General features: G+C 40.0%; 1 protein-coding gene and 1 long non-coding RNA gene across 6 annotated transcripts in view; both read left to right on the forward strand.

The window, feature by feature from the left end:
* Window positions 1-16,382, forward strand: part of LOC123760934 (uncharacterized) — a 357,440-nt gene that overhangs the window by 91,963 nt on the left and 249,095 nt on the right. The window lies entirely within an intron of this gene.
* Window positions 10,092-16,382, forward strand: part of LOC138368206 (uncharacterized) — a 7,756-nt gene continuing 1,465 nt past the window's right edge. Inside the window, exons 1-4 of the long non-coding RNA XR_011229536.1 lie at window positions 10,092-10,198; window positions 12,384-12,546; window positions 13,212-13,291; window positions 13,988-14,094. This is a non-coding gene — a long non-coding RNA (uncharacterized lncRNA). The remainder of the gene's footprint in view (window positions 10,199-12,383; window positions 12,547-13,211; window positions 13,292-13,987; window positions 14,095-16,382) is intronic.

A 16,382-nucleotide genomic window follows, 5' to 3' on the forward strand; every position in this document is an offset into this window, starting at 1 on the left:
TTGGTTTGTGTGCCTTGCGTGTGGTGGCTGTCTTTTCGGTGGTGCGTGAGCCAGGAGTATTTCTTCAGTACTCGGGCTGCATTCGCCTAGGGTTCCCTTCCCTAGGTGCCTGGTAAGTACTGCCCTTAGGGCTTGGGGCCACCTTCCACAAGTTCCTTGAAATCTGCCTCTGCTGGGCCGTTCACTGCTCGGTTTTAGGCCGCCCTTTGTGTGCTTGGGTGTTCGCCATAGGGAAGGAGGCAGTTTGCACTGGTAAGGGACGCAGGGTACTGTGCATCTTGTTTTCACCACTCATAGCGGCCGGCTCTGTTCTGCCTGGGTATGCTGTCCTCTTGCGGGGGTTTTCTTTTTCTTTTTGTTTGCCTGCCTGGTGTGGGAAGTCTGCCGTGGTTATTGTCACTGTGTACTGAGTACTTTTATCTATTCAGGTGGTGCCCCCTGCTTGGTCCCCGTGAGTGTACACGTCCTGGGGGTTCAGTTCTTAGAAAGTTGTTTGATAGTCTTGGGCGCCGGTTAGCAGTGCCCTGCCTGGGCTTCCCTGAACGTGAGTTCCGTCTCAAATCTTTGAATATGTTAGTCACTGCACATCCTCTCATGTGTACTCTATATATTTAAAACTCTGAACTGCATTGTCAATCCTGAACTTCAAAGCTTCCTAGAAGGTTGTAACAGAACTCATGGGCATCACACCAGAAACAAATACCTATTTGATATTCCAAGAGTGCGACTTAACCAAACTAGAAATGCTCTACAATCCAAAGGACCCAGAATGTGGAATGACCTCCCCAATCATGTCAAAGGCTGTACCTCCCTCAACCACTTTAAGAGTAAAACAAAGTACTACCTAATTAACTCCATGTAACCTACCTTACCCCCTAAATGTCAACCCATGTCTTGCTAATTTTTTTTTTTTTTTTATAAATAATGCTGTTTGTTCACTAACTTGTACAATTGCTTATTTCTGCCATGTTCCCCCCCCCCCCCCTTTTTTTTATTTTGTATTCTTTTTTTTATTTTTTATTCCTTTTTTCAACACAATTTATACCTTATCTCAATTACTATTAAGTTTCAGTCTGTTGTTCCCCCCCCCTTCCCCTCCCCACACCTTGCCCCAAAATGCTGTGTGTATGGCTTTAGTGGCTTTTGGTATTGTATGTACTAGCTCTATCTATAAATCTAACATTGTTTGTAAATCAACTGTGTATATACTTTCCTGAATAAAATTTATTTACTTACTCAGGACCCCGGGAAATCCCACGGGTTGCTCGAAGGTTGCTCTGTCCCCTTGTCTCAGTGTGACTCACTGTTGCCTCAGTCACGCTGCCTGTTGGGTCAGTGACACTTTTGAACCAGAGTACTGTGAGTTGTGTGCTTGCTGATCACTCAGTTTACCCAATCTACTGATGACATTATTCGGGTACAGGCAGTGCAAGCATTGTTTGTTAGGCTTATGTTGTTGCAACGCTCTAGGTCGTTGATGCACCAGAAGCCCTGAGGCCGCCTGGTTTCGCTTATAGGGACCCAGACTTGGGGGTGTTGGTCGCTTCAGCCTTGGCTCTGTCTGCGCTGCTCGTCCTTTCCCTGCTGAGGTTCGATGTGGTCCTTCCCCTGCTTCCGGCCCCGAAACGTCTGAGGGTTTCGGAGTCAGGGCAGGGTTTAGATGGTCTTGAGACTCTGGTAGTCTCGGGGGGTGCCCCTTCTGGTGTGGTGACGGAGGCATTAGTCCCTGACGAAGCGTCTGGGTCTGACCAGTGAGCCCCCTTCTGTCTGGCTTTTATGGCTGTGCCGGCCTTTTCTTTTGAGGCCGAGGCTTTGGGAGATGATTCGGCCCTGGGTTCTGATGTGAAGGATTCCGGGGTAGGGCTGACTTGGGGGGCCTTGGGCCCCGTTAGACCCTGCTTGGGTTTTTCTGCCCTTTGAGTGGGGCTTACTGTTACAAGGGGTGGGTTTTCTCCTCCCCCCCTCCTGTGTATGAATTGGATTTGGTGTTTGCCCTCCCCGGGTTTGGTTGTGTCCTTCGGGTGTTTCGGTCCGGTCTTTCCAGAGGTTTTTGGCTTCCCGCATCCAACCTCGTGTGGTGCGGGAGTCCATTGCAGCTTACCTCCTGCACAACCTGGATTACGCCTTTATTATGGATCTGTCTTCATTTCCCTACTGGATCTGATATTAGGTTCCGGAGTTGTCCTGGTTTTTGGTTTGGAGGGGTCCTTCTGTCGTTTCCGCACGCTTGAGTGGCGTGAGGCATTGATGATGGTCAAAGTTTTCCTGTGGGGCGAGTTTGAGCAACTCAATGTGTGCTTATTTGCCCCTGCCCTTCCTCGGGATGTTGGCGCTGTGCTGCTACATGTGCAGGTTCCCTTCCTTTCGGTTCTACATGTTGCTGAGGACTTTCGTGGTGGTGGCCTCCTGGCTTCAGCCTTGCATTTCTTTTCCCTCCTGGACCTGCCTGCAGACTGGCTTGAGATGGATGTGGAGGCGCTCGGGGCCGTTCCTGGGTCCGGTGCCTTGGGCCCTGCTGCTCGCTCGTTGTCTGCCTTGTTGAATCTGTTTGCGCCGATCCTGCGGGATGCGGTGTCGTTGTTTTATGCCTCCCGGCTTGCCTGTCGATAGGCGGTGCTTGATCCCTCCATGGAATCTGCCTGAGCCCTGGCTCTTAGAATGTCTTCGCCCTTCTGTCCCTTGCTGTTTGCCAACTCTGCAGTGGCACAGTAGCTGCAGGTGGGATCCGCTCATTGGGGTAGGCCACTGGTGCCAGTTTTGGAGCTGGCGTCGCCTTTGGAACCGTCTTCGTCTGGTCGGTGCGGTGTTCGCTCTGTGCGAAGCTCGAGTTCTCGTAAAGAGTGCCGGCCCTTTCGCGGTTCGTCCCATTGATGGGGCGATAGGGGGGAGGCTTGCTCTGTTCGCTCATGCCTGGTCTCACGATTTGTGCTTTTTTCAGGTCATTTCCGATGGCCTGTGGTGGCGTTGGGTGGCTCCTCCTTTAGGGACTCGGGGCTGGCGGGGCAGGCCTCTTCTCCTACGCTCTGTCAAGTCACCTTGGAGTGGGTTTGTTTGGCATGATTGAAACGACGTCGTCTCTCAGATGGGTTTCCCATCTGTTCCCAATCCCGTAACGGGACTGTGCAGACCTGCGGTTCATTCTGGACTTGTCCCATCTGAACCCCTGGGTTTATTGCCCCCTCCTTTCGGATGACTATGCTGTCCCTAGTCTGGCTTCTGATGGAGCCGGGCGCTTCGAGGGTGTGTCTGGATCTCCGGGATGCGTATTGGCACATCCTGATTCATCTGGGGTTTAGGGCCTGACTCGGTTTTGTAGTAGGGCATCAGCGTTACTGCTTTCGTTGTCTCCCGTTCAGGTTGAACCTGGCTCCTCGCATTTTCACATGCCTGACATGGGTCGTGGTGGCCCTTCTGTGTCTTTCTGGTGTTTGGGTGCTGGCCTACCTCGACACCTGGCTGGTATGGGCTCCCAGCCGGTCCGCTTGTCTGCTCGCCAGGAATTTAGTTCTTTCCCAGCTGGCCAGGTTCGGGTTCTTGGTGAACTGGAGGAAGCCCCATCTGGTCCCCTCCCAAGTTTGGACTTGGCTGGGACTTCTGTGGGACTCTCGGACTGCTTCCTTGTCTCTCCCTCCGGCTTCTCTGCATCACCTACGGTCCCCCCTTTGTCGTTTTTTGGAGGGTTCCCGGGTCAACCGGCGGTTGCTTGAGGGTCTGTGTGCGAGCCTAAACTTTGTGATGATCTACCTTCCGGGTCAGGTTTGGCTTTGTCGGCTGTTTAGTGTCTTTCGGGGACGTCCCCTCCGCCCCATCCGCCTCTTGTGATCGCTGGGGTTCGACCCCCGGGGGCCTTGCGTCGGTTGCTGCGTCGCCGGCTTCCTCTTCGTTTTTTTTCGGGCTTCAGTGCCTTGGCGCCTACTCAAGCCCTCGCTCGATGTGTTCACGGACGTGTCGTCTCTCGGCTGGGGCTTTGTGACCAATGCTCACCAGGCCGGCCAGGGACTGTGGGGTCCATCCTTCCGTTGAGTCCACAGCACGTTGCAGGAGTTCGTGGCAGTGTGATTTTCTCTTCAGCGGGTTCGGGTCGCCCACGGATCGATGATCTGACTCCATTTGGATTGGTCCCAGGTGGTTCACTGTCTAAACATAGGGGGTTCGATGCGGTCCTCGACTCTTTGGGGCTGGTCAGATCGGGTGACTCGTCTGGTGAGTTCTCGGGGTTTGGCCCTCCTGGCAATTGTCGTTCGGGGGTTTCCAACGTCCTGGCGGACGGCCTGTCTTGGTTCGCTCCTCTGTCCACGAAATGGACAGTCGACGCCAACTCGTTCATTTGGCTCTTCGAGATGTTCAGGCGCCTGGAGGTGGACCTCTTCGTGTCGGCGTGGTCACAGCACCTTCCGATATATGTGGCGCCGTTCTCTGACTGAGAAGCCGTTGGGGTCGGTACCTTTCGGCAGGTTTGATCGAGTTAGGGGTTCCTGTATTACTTTTCTCCGGTTCAGCTATTGCTCCAGGTCCTGACTCACTTGGAGACCTACCAGGGGAGAGTAGTCCTCTTGGCCCCGTGGTGGCCAGCCCAGCCTTGGTTTCAGGCGCTGCTTGCTTGGTGTCCGAACCCAAAGGTTTTCCCGCGAATCCGCCTCTTCCAGCAGATCAGTCCAGTGCATCACGTGTCTGGTTCGATCTTCTCCTTGAGTCTTCATGTATGGTATTTTTGACTCTGGTCTATCCCCAGCAAACATTTTCACGTTTTTAAAACATTCTAAAAACGACATTTCATTGTTTTCAGCACGTTTATAATTACGTTTTAAAAATGTTTTTTGAGAATTTTTATATACGACCTTAGAACGTAAATAAATAACATTTAAAAAAAAACTTTTTATAATCTTTTAATTACCTACATTAAAACGTTTAGGGTAAATCAGGGTATAATAATTTTTTAAATATCTGAAATAGAAAGGGAGAGAAAGAAAGAAGACATATCTGAGAAAGAAATGGACATCCTATATATGTACGTGTAACCCAGCAAACACAGAACGTTTGTGGACGTTTTTAAATGGTTCCACAAAGGTAATACTGTAACTTTTGACATAAATACGTATATCTGACATTCTTAAAACCAAAGGATATAACTAAAAACATATATTCTTATGACACAGTTTTTTAAGATTTATGTAAAAATTTAAAAATAATAGTAAATGCTATGGTATTATAATGTTTTCATGCTTTATATTTAAGAATAAATAATTTTCAGTCAACATTTAGTTTTTTTTGTTTACTTTCTGTAAAGCTATCCAATTTACGTTCTTATAACATAAATATAACATTTATATGACGTCAGTATAACGTTATTTACACGACATCATTACGTTATTATGATGTTATATTAACGTATAATTCCTGTGTGAAAACCAGAATATATATTGAACTTTATGTTTTAAACATTGTAAAGTTATCATAAAACTTGGATTAGACGGTAAGCATGCTTTACTTATGAAAATATACAAACAAATCAACAAAAACATTTTAACATAAAAAACATAAACATAACATAAATTAATTGCATGCATGGGAGTTAACTGGAACTCTGAAATATTGCATACATGAACCTTAAGGTACAAACCCAGTGTATTTACTCATACAGTTCTTTCCTAAATCTAAATTTTTCCAATTTTTACACTTTGTTTCGAGTTCTGTCTTGTGTTGCTACTTTTAATACCCCATTAATGTCCCCTTTGTTATGTCCATTCATCCCATTGTGCACCTCTACCATATGTCACTCCTAATTCTTTGCTTTTCTAGAGAATGTAATATAAGCTTTGACAATCTTTCTTCATATGACAGGTTAACAGGTAGAACAAAGATTACCATTTATATATGGATAACCATTATAAGTCGGTTTGAATGAGTGAATTGCTGCTTGAAGATAGGTATATACGCGTGTGGTACTATCAGATTGCATCGTGGTGAGCCTAAAACCCTTCAGATCCAAGCAAAGGGTAAAATGCCAGCAGATACAATTGCGAACACATTGATACCAAAATGAAAGACATATGACGAGAATTGAGGTAACCAAAGTGAAAAGTGTGTTCACATTACATTGCACTAGAGTGCTCCCAGGTTACTTTCTCTCACTTTCTCTGTTTTGTGTGGATGGTCCGCCGTGCTTTCATCACGTCAGCGGGTGGAGCACGCTGCTGTTTTTGACATTTCATGCATAAATTCCGGTTGGAAATTCTATTGCGAACACATTGATACCAAAATGAAAGACCTAGGATGACAATTGAGGTGACCAGAATGAAAAGAGTGTATACATTTTATCGCTCTTGTGCGCTCCCTGGTAACACGCTCTCGCTTTCTCTGTTTGTTGCGGATGGTAAGCCGGGCTTTTGGAGTTTATATGCCTTTAGTCCTGTAGAGAATTCTATTGCGAACACATTGATGCTAAATTGAAAAACCTAGGATGAGAATTGAGGTAACAAAGTTGAAAAGGGTATACACTTTTCAGTATTATCACGCTCAGCTTTCTTTTTCTGGTACCCTTGGCCTACATTCATCTTGTCGGCGGGTGGAGCGCGCTGCTGTCTTTGACATTATATGCACATAGTTCTGTTGGGAATTCTATTGCGAACGCATTGATACCAAAATGAAAGACATAGGACGAGAATTAAGGTGACAAAGTTGAAAAGAGTATACACTTTTCAGTATTTCCGCACACTACCAGGGAATGTCCAAAAAAAAATGGAGAGAGTGGAGGGGTAACTTGCCCAAAACGCGAAATTGTTTGGGGAGATTAACTTTCGTTCAATACTATTATGCAAGAGGAGCGACACATCTATGGTTCATCCAATAAAATCAGCAGACTTCTAGATGTTACTACTGCTCGGCTTAGACTCGGTTACAAGTATTTCTGGGAATTCTCATTATCTGCCGATGTAGACCTGACCAAATGTTAACTGTCAACAAAATTATTCGCACACCCCTTCGTCACTATGTGATAGTGAATTCAGAGACAATTTTATAACCAATGTACCAACGATGTGTCAATATTTCATTCAAAATTATCTGGTACCAGAAATTTTAGCCAAATATCCCCAGTTTGCTAACTGTAAGTAGTAACAAAGTGATTGTAACCTATCCACCGCTGCCCACTGGATGGGGGGCGGTGTGCAGGACAAACATATCAATTGTGACACTAGCTCTCCACATATGTCAGTTGCTTAATTTAGAAACTGTACTTGTGATCGATCTCGAACCCATTGTTGATGTGACGACTTATACTGAATTTTGTAACTAGCTCATCAAGATTGTAACTTGCTTAGCTAAATGAATTGTGGGGTTCAGTCCCTGAGCCCATTATGTGCCTCTGCAACCCTTTCCACTACTGCCCACAAGATGGGTATGGGGTGCATAATAAATGAACTAAACTAACTTTAAGGCATCCTGAAAGAAAGCTTGGAGGGCTTGAAAAATTGCAGAACGAAGCCGTGAGGATAATCCTTGGGTGCCCTCGTACCACAAAGATACTTAATATGAGAAAGGAACTTAATATTCCGAGCGTTGTTTATCGTGTTACTGAAAATAACTGTCAAATTGGTATAAAAATGCTTAGGCTAGCTCATCCTAACCCTTGCACAGAAGCCCTCCAGAATTTCTTTATTGAATGTTGAAAACAACCCTCAAGTTGACTATTTCCGTAACAGCATGCACTCCTGTATGCTAATCCCCACAATCACCAAGCCCACCCGAGTCACTCAAACATCTGCCACTACCCTGGATCACCTTTGGACTAATATAACAGCTCCCCTTACATCTGGGGTAATTTATGACAGAACAACTGACCACTATCCTACTTTCCTCATAGCAAACATTGACACATCACCACCAGAAACCAAAAAACTTTCATTCAGGCTACATAGTGAATCAGCTTTAGGCAATCTCTCTAATGCACTTCACAATATTAACTGGGAATCTGAATTTAATAATTCACAGGATATAAACTCATCAACTAACCTCTTTCTCTACAAAACTCTAAGCCTCTACAACACTCACTGTCCCCTCCTTACCAAACAAGTAACTGATAAAAGAAAAAATAACCCGTGGCTCACAAGTGGCATAATTAAATCAATCAACAAAAAACATGAATACGAAAAGAAATTTAGGAGTGGCCTAATTCCAATGGAAGTAGTTAAAAGGTACTCGTCAGTGCTTACCAGTATCATAAGAAAAGCAAAACTTTCATATTATGAGACTAGATTCAAAGAAGCAAAAGGCAACATGAAAAGCACATGGAATACCATCTCTAACATCCTGGGAACTAAACAACACTCCCACAACCAGATAACACTCTCTAAGGATGGCCTTACACTGTCATCTGACTTAGAAATGGCGAATGAATTTAATAGCTTCTTTTCATCGATTGGTGCTAACCTTGCAAGTAAAATCCCACAGACTCAGACACATATCAACACATATCTCTCAGGCAGCTATCCAAACTCTCTTCTCCTTTCACCAGTCAGCCCGTCAGATGTTGTGTCCATCATACATTCACTAAAAACCAAAGCTGGGAACATCAGTGAAATCTCATCCATTGTATACAAGAGCGCCTCCCATATGCCCTTGCACCACCTATAGCTCTGCTGTTCAACAAATCCCTTGAGTGTCATACATTCCCTGATATCCTTAAAAACGCAAGAGTAACGCCAGTTCATAAAGGAGCTAGTGGATTATGTTGCATCTCTGCTTGCCTTGATGACTGAAAGAAAGCTTAAAGGGCTTGAAAACTTGCAGAACGAAGCCTTGAAGATAATCCTTGGATGTCCCTAGTACCACAAAGATACTTAACATGAGGAAGGAACTTAATATTAACTTAATAATAGAATATGAGTGCATATTCTACTGCATTACTATTTGTAATGATCCTCATATTGTGCTTCAGTAATCCAATGTATAACCCTGAGATGTTTTCCTAATTGTACTTAGGATTCCTTGTTCATTATTGTGTATTGTTCTGATCTGCTTTTGTGTCAAATTCTTGCATCGTACCTGTAAACAATTTTTTGACAATTTTACTGTAATTATCCTACTTAAAATCATCTGTACTTGTAAAGTAAAGCTGTAATGTACCTGTTAAACACTTTTTATCAATTTTACATTTAATTATTTCTCTAAAACTCTGTTTAAGAATTTGCTCAAAGATTAGTTTAAGGACTTGCCCGAAACTCTATATATGCAAGCTAGTGGTTTTACAAGATTATAATTCTAACTTAAGCTCTATGTTGTGTCTTAACCCCCCAATGTACGTTCTTGTATATATATAAATAAATAAAATAAATAAATAACGAGGGATCGAGGCATTAATGCGCAGTACGTGCTTCCCTCATCTGTGACGTCACAGCGCCATCTGACGACAGCATAAACACAGGCGGCCATTTTATGTTCCACCAAGATTAAAAAAAAAAAATAATTTTGCCCCGAGGGGCGAGTTTATTGGGCAGCGCCCAATGTGTTCGCAATAGAATGTTCTACAAGAACATGTATAAAATAAGTGACACAGAGATTATTGATGTGTGTATTTGTGTGGGTGATTATAAATATGCATGTGTATGTATATATGTATACGTATATATATATATATATGTACATGTATGTATGAGAGTGTGTACATGTATATATAACATTAATAATTTTGTAACTAGCGTCAAAAATTGTTATTTGCTTAGCTAAACAAACTAGAGAGTTCAGTTCCTGAACCCATTATGTGCCTCTGTAATCCTTTACACCACCGCCCACGGGATGGGTATGGGGTGCATAATAAAGAAAGATATTGAAATAATAAGGGTATGAAATGTATCAACATAAAACATTAATGTTAATGGCCATCAGGTAAAATCAGGTTATTATTTGTAAAGAATTTAAATGAGTTAAACTAAATACGAACTTAATATGTTTTGCTAACGCAAAAATATATTCCCGAGGTATTGTAATTGCAAATAAATATTTAATACAATTATTTGTATCATTTTTTTTATTTTAGATTTCCGTATTGCTTGATAATATATAATAGCGTTTAGATAATGCTAGCGCTGGACATTCTTTAGGCTCGTTGCATGTTGTGGTAGTCGCCGCCATTTTAAAACCGTGTCGAGAGGGACGGCTGCTGGCTTATCCACAAAATCCTGCTGCATCTTCAATAGTTAAGGTAACTGTTTTCTTTTATTTGCTCTTAGACATGTGTAGTATATATATAAGCTTGTGGTGGTAGGCTGGATGGTGTGTTGATGGCCCTGGAGGCGTGTTGATGGCCTGGAGGCGTGTTGATGGCCCTGGCTGGATGGTGTGTTGATGGTGGTGTTGTGTTGATGGCCCTGGAGGTGTGTTGATGGTGGTGTTGTGTTGATGGCCCTGGAGGTGTGTTGATGGTGGTGTTGTGTTGATGGCCCTGGAGGTGTGTTGATGGTGGTGTTGTGTTGATGGCCCTGGAGGTGTGTTGATGGTGGTGTTGTGTTGATGGCCCTGGAGGTGTGTTGATGGTGGTGTTGTGTTGATGGCCCTGGAGGTGTGTTGATGGTGGTGTTGTGTTGATGGCCCTGGAGGTGTGTTGATGGTGGTGTTGTGTTGATGGCCCTGGAGGTGTGTTGATGGTGGTGTTGTGTTGATGGCCCTGGAGGTGTGTTGATGGTGGTGTTGTGTTGATGGCCCTGGAGGTGTGTTGGTAGCCCTAGCTGGAGGTGTGTTGATGGCCCTATATATACATTATATATATATATATATATATATATATATATATATATATATATATATATATATATATATATATATAATATATATATATATATATAATATATTATATTATGAATATCAGAGGTCCCAGGACAATTATTGTGCATGTGTAGTATGTATATTTATGTAGTATATTTGGTATATTTGGCATATTTAATGGCATTTAGTTAATGCCACTTAGTGGCATGTCTCTGCACCGTTTCCAGTTTGTTGATATGCTTTCTAAGATATGGGCACACCATACAACTGCTGCATACTCCAACTTTGGTGTAACAAAAATTGTGAACAATTTCAAAATTTCTGTTGAAGAAATCCTGTTTCCTAGTTCTGCATCTGTTTTGGTATAACACCTCCTTTTTTACTAGGCCTGCAATTATGAATGCCTTTATAACCAGCTAAGTTGTAGAGTTGGGTATAGTCTTTACTTAGCCAAGTTTCTGTTAAAATGAGGGTCCGTCTAATTACCACAAGCTACACAAGCTTCACAAAGCTTCCTGGCAATACGTTAGTAATGAATAAATATAATAGGTTAGGTTGACCTAACTTAACCTAACCGACGCTTGGATCGTCGACTTGATTTGGCGTCACCAGCTCTTTATTTTCGTCTAATTTCTTTATAAAAAGATCCTTTTTCAGATTAAAATTATGTTTTTTCGTGTTGTACATTCAGCACCAACATTATAATGAGTAAATATATCATATTTATTCATTACTAACGTATTGCCAGGAAGCTGAGTGGGTAGGTCTCGATAAATTTCCTGGTATAATATTATTGTTTGCTATTCTCCATCTTAGACTAGGCAAGTTGAAGTCACCTAGGAAGATAATATGAGGTATCGAGTTCTCCATTTTGTTTATCTGTTCTGTGAATTCCTCGGCCGTTGCATCTGGCGGTTTGTATATTAGAATAATCACTAAATTTATTTTCTCTATTTTTAATCCCAATACCTCTACCACCTCATTTGTAATGTTAAGGAGCTCCGAGCATACAAGGTCTTCCATAGTATACAGACCCACTCCTCCATGTGACCTAATTTTCCTATCACAGTTGTGTACTTTTCGAGACTACATTTCAAATATTCCCTAACATACATGGCTTCTCCCCCCTCTTTGTGTAAAATAGTTTAAATCCATTTATGGGACATTCAGCAAATAGTTCTCTATTTTTTACATTCATCAATGTTTCGGTACGTGCAATAGTATGTATTGTTTCATTGCAGATAACAGCATTTAAATTTTTTTTGTTTCTTAGACTTAGACTCGTTCTACCAAGTTGCTGTTGGCAATTGGATAATTTTTTTATGAAGTCATTTGTTATTTTTTCCCCTACTTTAGTAATTTATGCTTTTGATCTCAATTAGTTTTATATCCTAGCTTTTTAATTTTTTCCCCTTATATATTGCCATCTTATCTGTCTGCTTTACATGGCTTAAGCAGAGTCATGTCTGCTTAAGCCTTTGTTATTTTACTAATTTACCTGTTTTAATTATTATTTGTTTTCAAAGTTTAGTTTACCCCATTTTATTTGCTTTTTGCAGTACAATACTTTACTAATAATCTTGTAATAGTAATTGGTAATGTAGCACTTGGCCTTTCTCCTTCAGAATGTATGCACACATTATAGAAAGAAGAAGAGAATACCACACAAGATGGCAGCGTATGTCACGGGCCAAAAAGCGACGCCTAAAAGAACAGGTAAACCTCGAAGTCTTTCAGAGGTTGATAGATGGAAAGCGACTGAATACAGGCAACTCCTTCTCTACACCGGTAAGATTGTACTGAAGGGAATCTTACCCAAAGAATTGTATGACCATTTCCTGACTCTGAGTGTAGCCATTTCTATTCTTGTATCACCTAAATTGATTCAGTTAAATTACAGCCAATATGCACATGATCTTTTGCTGTACTTTGTGTTAAAGGCTCGTGAGCTGTATGGTAAGGATTTTTTAGTGTACAATGTACACTGCCTAACACACATATCCTCTGATGCCAAAGAGTTTGGTAGTTTGGACAGATGTTCAGCATTTCCATTTGAAAATTACCTGCAGCAGGTTAAGAATATGGTTCGATCAAGTAAAAACCCTCTTGTTCAAGGAGGATTTAAGGGATTTACTGGAGAACTTGGCAAAGGTATATTCACAATAGTCGTCTCTATTACTAATGACACTATTGCAGATGAAGGTATCTTTGTAAGATATTGCTATGCCACCTCCTTTTTTTATTAGGCCTGCAGTTGTGAATGGCTTTATTATCAGCCAAGTTGTAGCATACAACATAGCATATATATGTATATGGCATACATATATATATATATATATATATATATATATATATATATATATATATATATATATATATATATATATATATATATATATATATATATATATTCAAAATTCGTCAGTGTACTACATTTTTGTTGTTGCTTTTAGGTGATGCTTTGGAAGTCTGGAAGGGCAAAAGAAGAAATTGGCATTTCTACAAAAACAAGAACTATATAATGTTATTTTAAGTAAGTAACCAAAAAATTAAATAATTTTTTTAAAGTTTAAAATTCACTTAAAAATTTAAATTTTAAATTAAAAAATTTTAACCAAAAAACTTAATATTTTTCATATTTGGAACCATTCCATAATATTTTCCCAAGCATAAATGATTATATTTCTATCACTTGCTCTTAAGATTGTTTCATTTAATAGAGGTTGGGCATAATTGTTCTCTGCTGCTAATAGAACTGACTGACTTAGCTATAGGAAAATGTAAACTTAATTGGTTTATCCATTACAGTATTGTGCAGTTTATTTCATGATCCTGTGCTTAATACTTGCATAAATAGTAGATTACAAAATGCATTTTTATATCATTAGTATTGAATAATAATAATGCAAATAATTGACTTATAAATGATGTACAATTAATTGGTAGGTGATATTATATTATTAATATTTTTTCATTCTTGCAAAGCCTTAACAAAGCCATTAACATGTTAATATAAACTTGATCACCTTCCACTTATTTTCTCATGTGCTACCTACATGTACAAAACCTTATTCCTAAATGCATATTTTGTTCTGAAGCTTGTCCTTTATATGTTGTGTATCACCATCTTTGGAGAGTTTTATCTGATTGATGTATAAATTACTTTTAGTTTTACAGAATATTATTGTTATACTGAATTTATTATTATATAAATAACTTAATTTTACAGAATCATCTATCAACGCACATCCACAAGTTGAGGAGGAGGATGTGACCTTCCAGATTTCTCAAGTACTGAAACATAGACCAAACAGGCCTGGTGGATCTAGGTACAAGGTAAAATAATTTAAATTTTTTTTTTTTTTCCTAATTGTCCGATATATATATATATATATATATATATATATATATATATATATATATATATGTCGTACCTAGTAGCCAGAACGCACTTCTCAGCCTACTATGCAAGGCCAAATTTGCCTAATAAGCCAAGTTTTCCTGAATTAATATATTTTCTATAATTTTTTTCTTATGAAATGATAAAGCTACCCATTTCATTATGTATGAGGTTAATGTTTTTTTATTGGAGTTAAAATTAACGTAGATATATGACCGAACCTAACCAACCCTACCTAACCTAACCTAACCTATCTTTATAGGTTAGGTTAGGTTAGGTAGTAGAGAAAGTTAGGTTAGGTTAGGTAGGTTAGGTAGTCGAAAAACAATTAATTCATGAAAACTTGGCTTATTAGGCAAATCGGGCCTTGCATAGTAGGCTGAGAAGCGAGTTCTGGCTACTAGGTACGACATATATATATATATATATATATATATATATATATATATATATATATATATATATTATATATATATATATATATATATATATATATATATATATATATATATATATATATATATATATATATATATATATATATATATATATATATATATATATATATATATATATATATATATATATATAGTGTGTGTGTGTGTGTGTGTCGTACCTAGTAGCCAGAACGCACATCTCAGCCTACTATACAAGGCCCGATTTGCCTAATAAGCCAAGTTTTCATGAATTAATGTTTTTTCGACTACCTAACCTAACATTTTCAGCTACCTAACCTAACCTATAAAGATAGTTTAGGTAGGGTTGGTTAGGTTCGGTCATATATCTATATTAATTTTAACTCCAATAAAAAAAGAATTGACCTCATACATAATGAAATGGATAGCTTTATCATTTCATAAGAAAAAAAATAGAGAAAATATATTAATTAATGAAAACTTGGCTTATTAGGCAAATCGGGCCTTGCATAGTAGGCTGAAAAGTGCATTCTGGCTACTAGGTACGACATATATATATATATATATATATATATATATATATATATATATATATATATATATATATATATATATATATAGTTATAGTTAGTGTGTGTGTAAATACCTAAGTGTAGTTACAGGATGAGACCGTCTTCCCAGCACTCTTTGTCATATAACGCTTTGAAACTACTGACAGTCTTGGCCTCCACCACCTTCTCACCTAACTTGTTCCAACCGTCTACCACGCTATTTGCGAAAGTGAATTTTCTTATATTTCTTTAGCATCTGTGTTAAGCTAGTTTCAATCTATGACCTCCTGTTCTTGAAGTTCCAGGTCTCAGGAAATCTTCGCTGTCGATTTTATCAATTCCTGATACTATTTTGTATGTAGTGATCATATCACCTCTTTCTTCTGTCTTTTAGTTTTGGCATATTTAATGCCTCTAACCTCTCCTCGTAGCTCTTGCCCTTCAGTTCTGGGAGCCACTTAGTAGCATGTCTTTGCACCTTTTCCAGTTTGTTGATGTGCTTCTTAAGATATGGGCCAACTTCTGTTGTTGGGCACCACACAACAGCTGCATATTCTAGCTTTGGCGTAACAAAAGTCATGAACAATTTCTTTAGTATATCACCATCCATGTATTTAAACGCAATTCTAAAGTTAGAAAGCGTAGCATAGGCTCCTCGCACAATATTCTTTATGTGGTTCTCAGGTGATAGTTTTCTATCTAGAACCACCCCTAGATCTCTTTATCAGAATTCTTTAAAGATTTCTCACATAATGTATAGGTTGTGTGGGGTCTATGTTCTCCTGTTCCACATTCCATAACATGGCATTTATTAACATTAAATTCCATTTGCCAAGTGGTGCTCCATATACTTATTTTATCCAGGTTTTCTTGAAGGGCATGACAATCATCTAAATTTCTTATCCTTCCTATTATCTTAGCATCATCAGCAAACATGTTCATGTAATTCTGTATACCAACTGGTAGATCATTTATGTAGACAATAAACATCACTGGTGCAAGAACTGAACCCTGTGGTACTCCACTTGTGACATTTCTCCAGTCCGATACATTGCCTCTGATTACTGCCCTCATTTTTCTATCAGTCAGAAAATTTTTCATCCATGTTAGAAGCTTACCTGTCACCCCTCCAATATTTTCCAGTTTCCAGAACAACCTCTCTATGTGGAACTCTGTCGAATGCCTTTTTTAGGTCCAGATAGATGCAGTCAACCCAACCATCTCTTTCCTGTAATATATCTGTTGCTCGATCATAGA

This window comes from Procambarus clarkii, chromosome 3, assembly GCF_040958095.1.
Source record: "Procambarus clarkii isolate CNS0578487 chromosome 3, FALCON_Pclarkii_2.0, whole genome shotgun sequence".
Classification (NCBI taxonomy): Eukaryota; Metazoa; Arthropoda; class Malacostraca; order Decapoda; family Cambaridae; genus Procambarus; species Procambarus clarkii.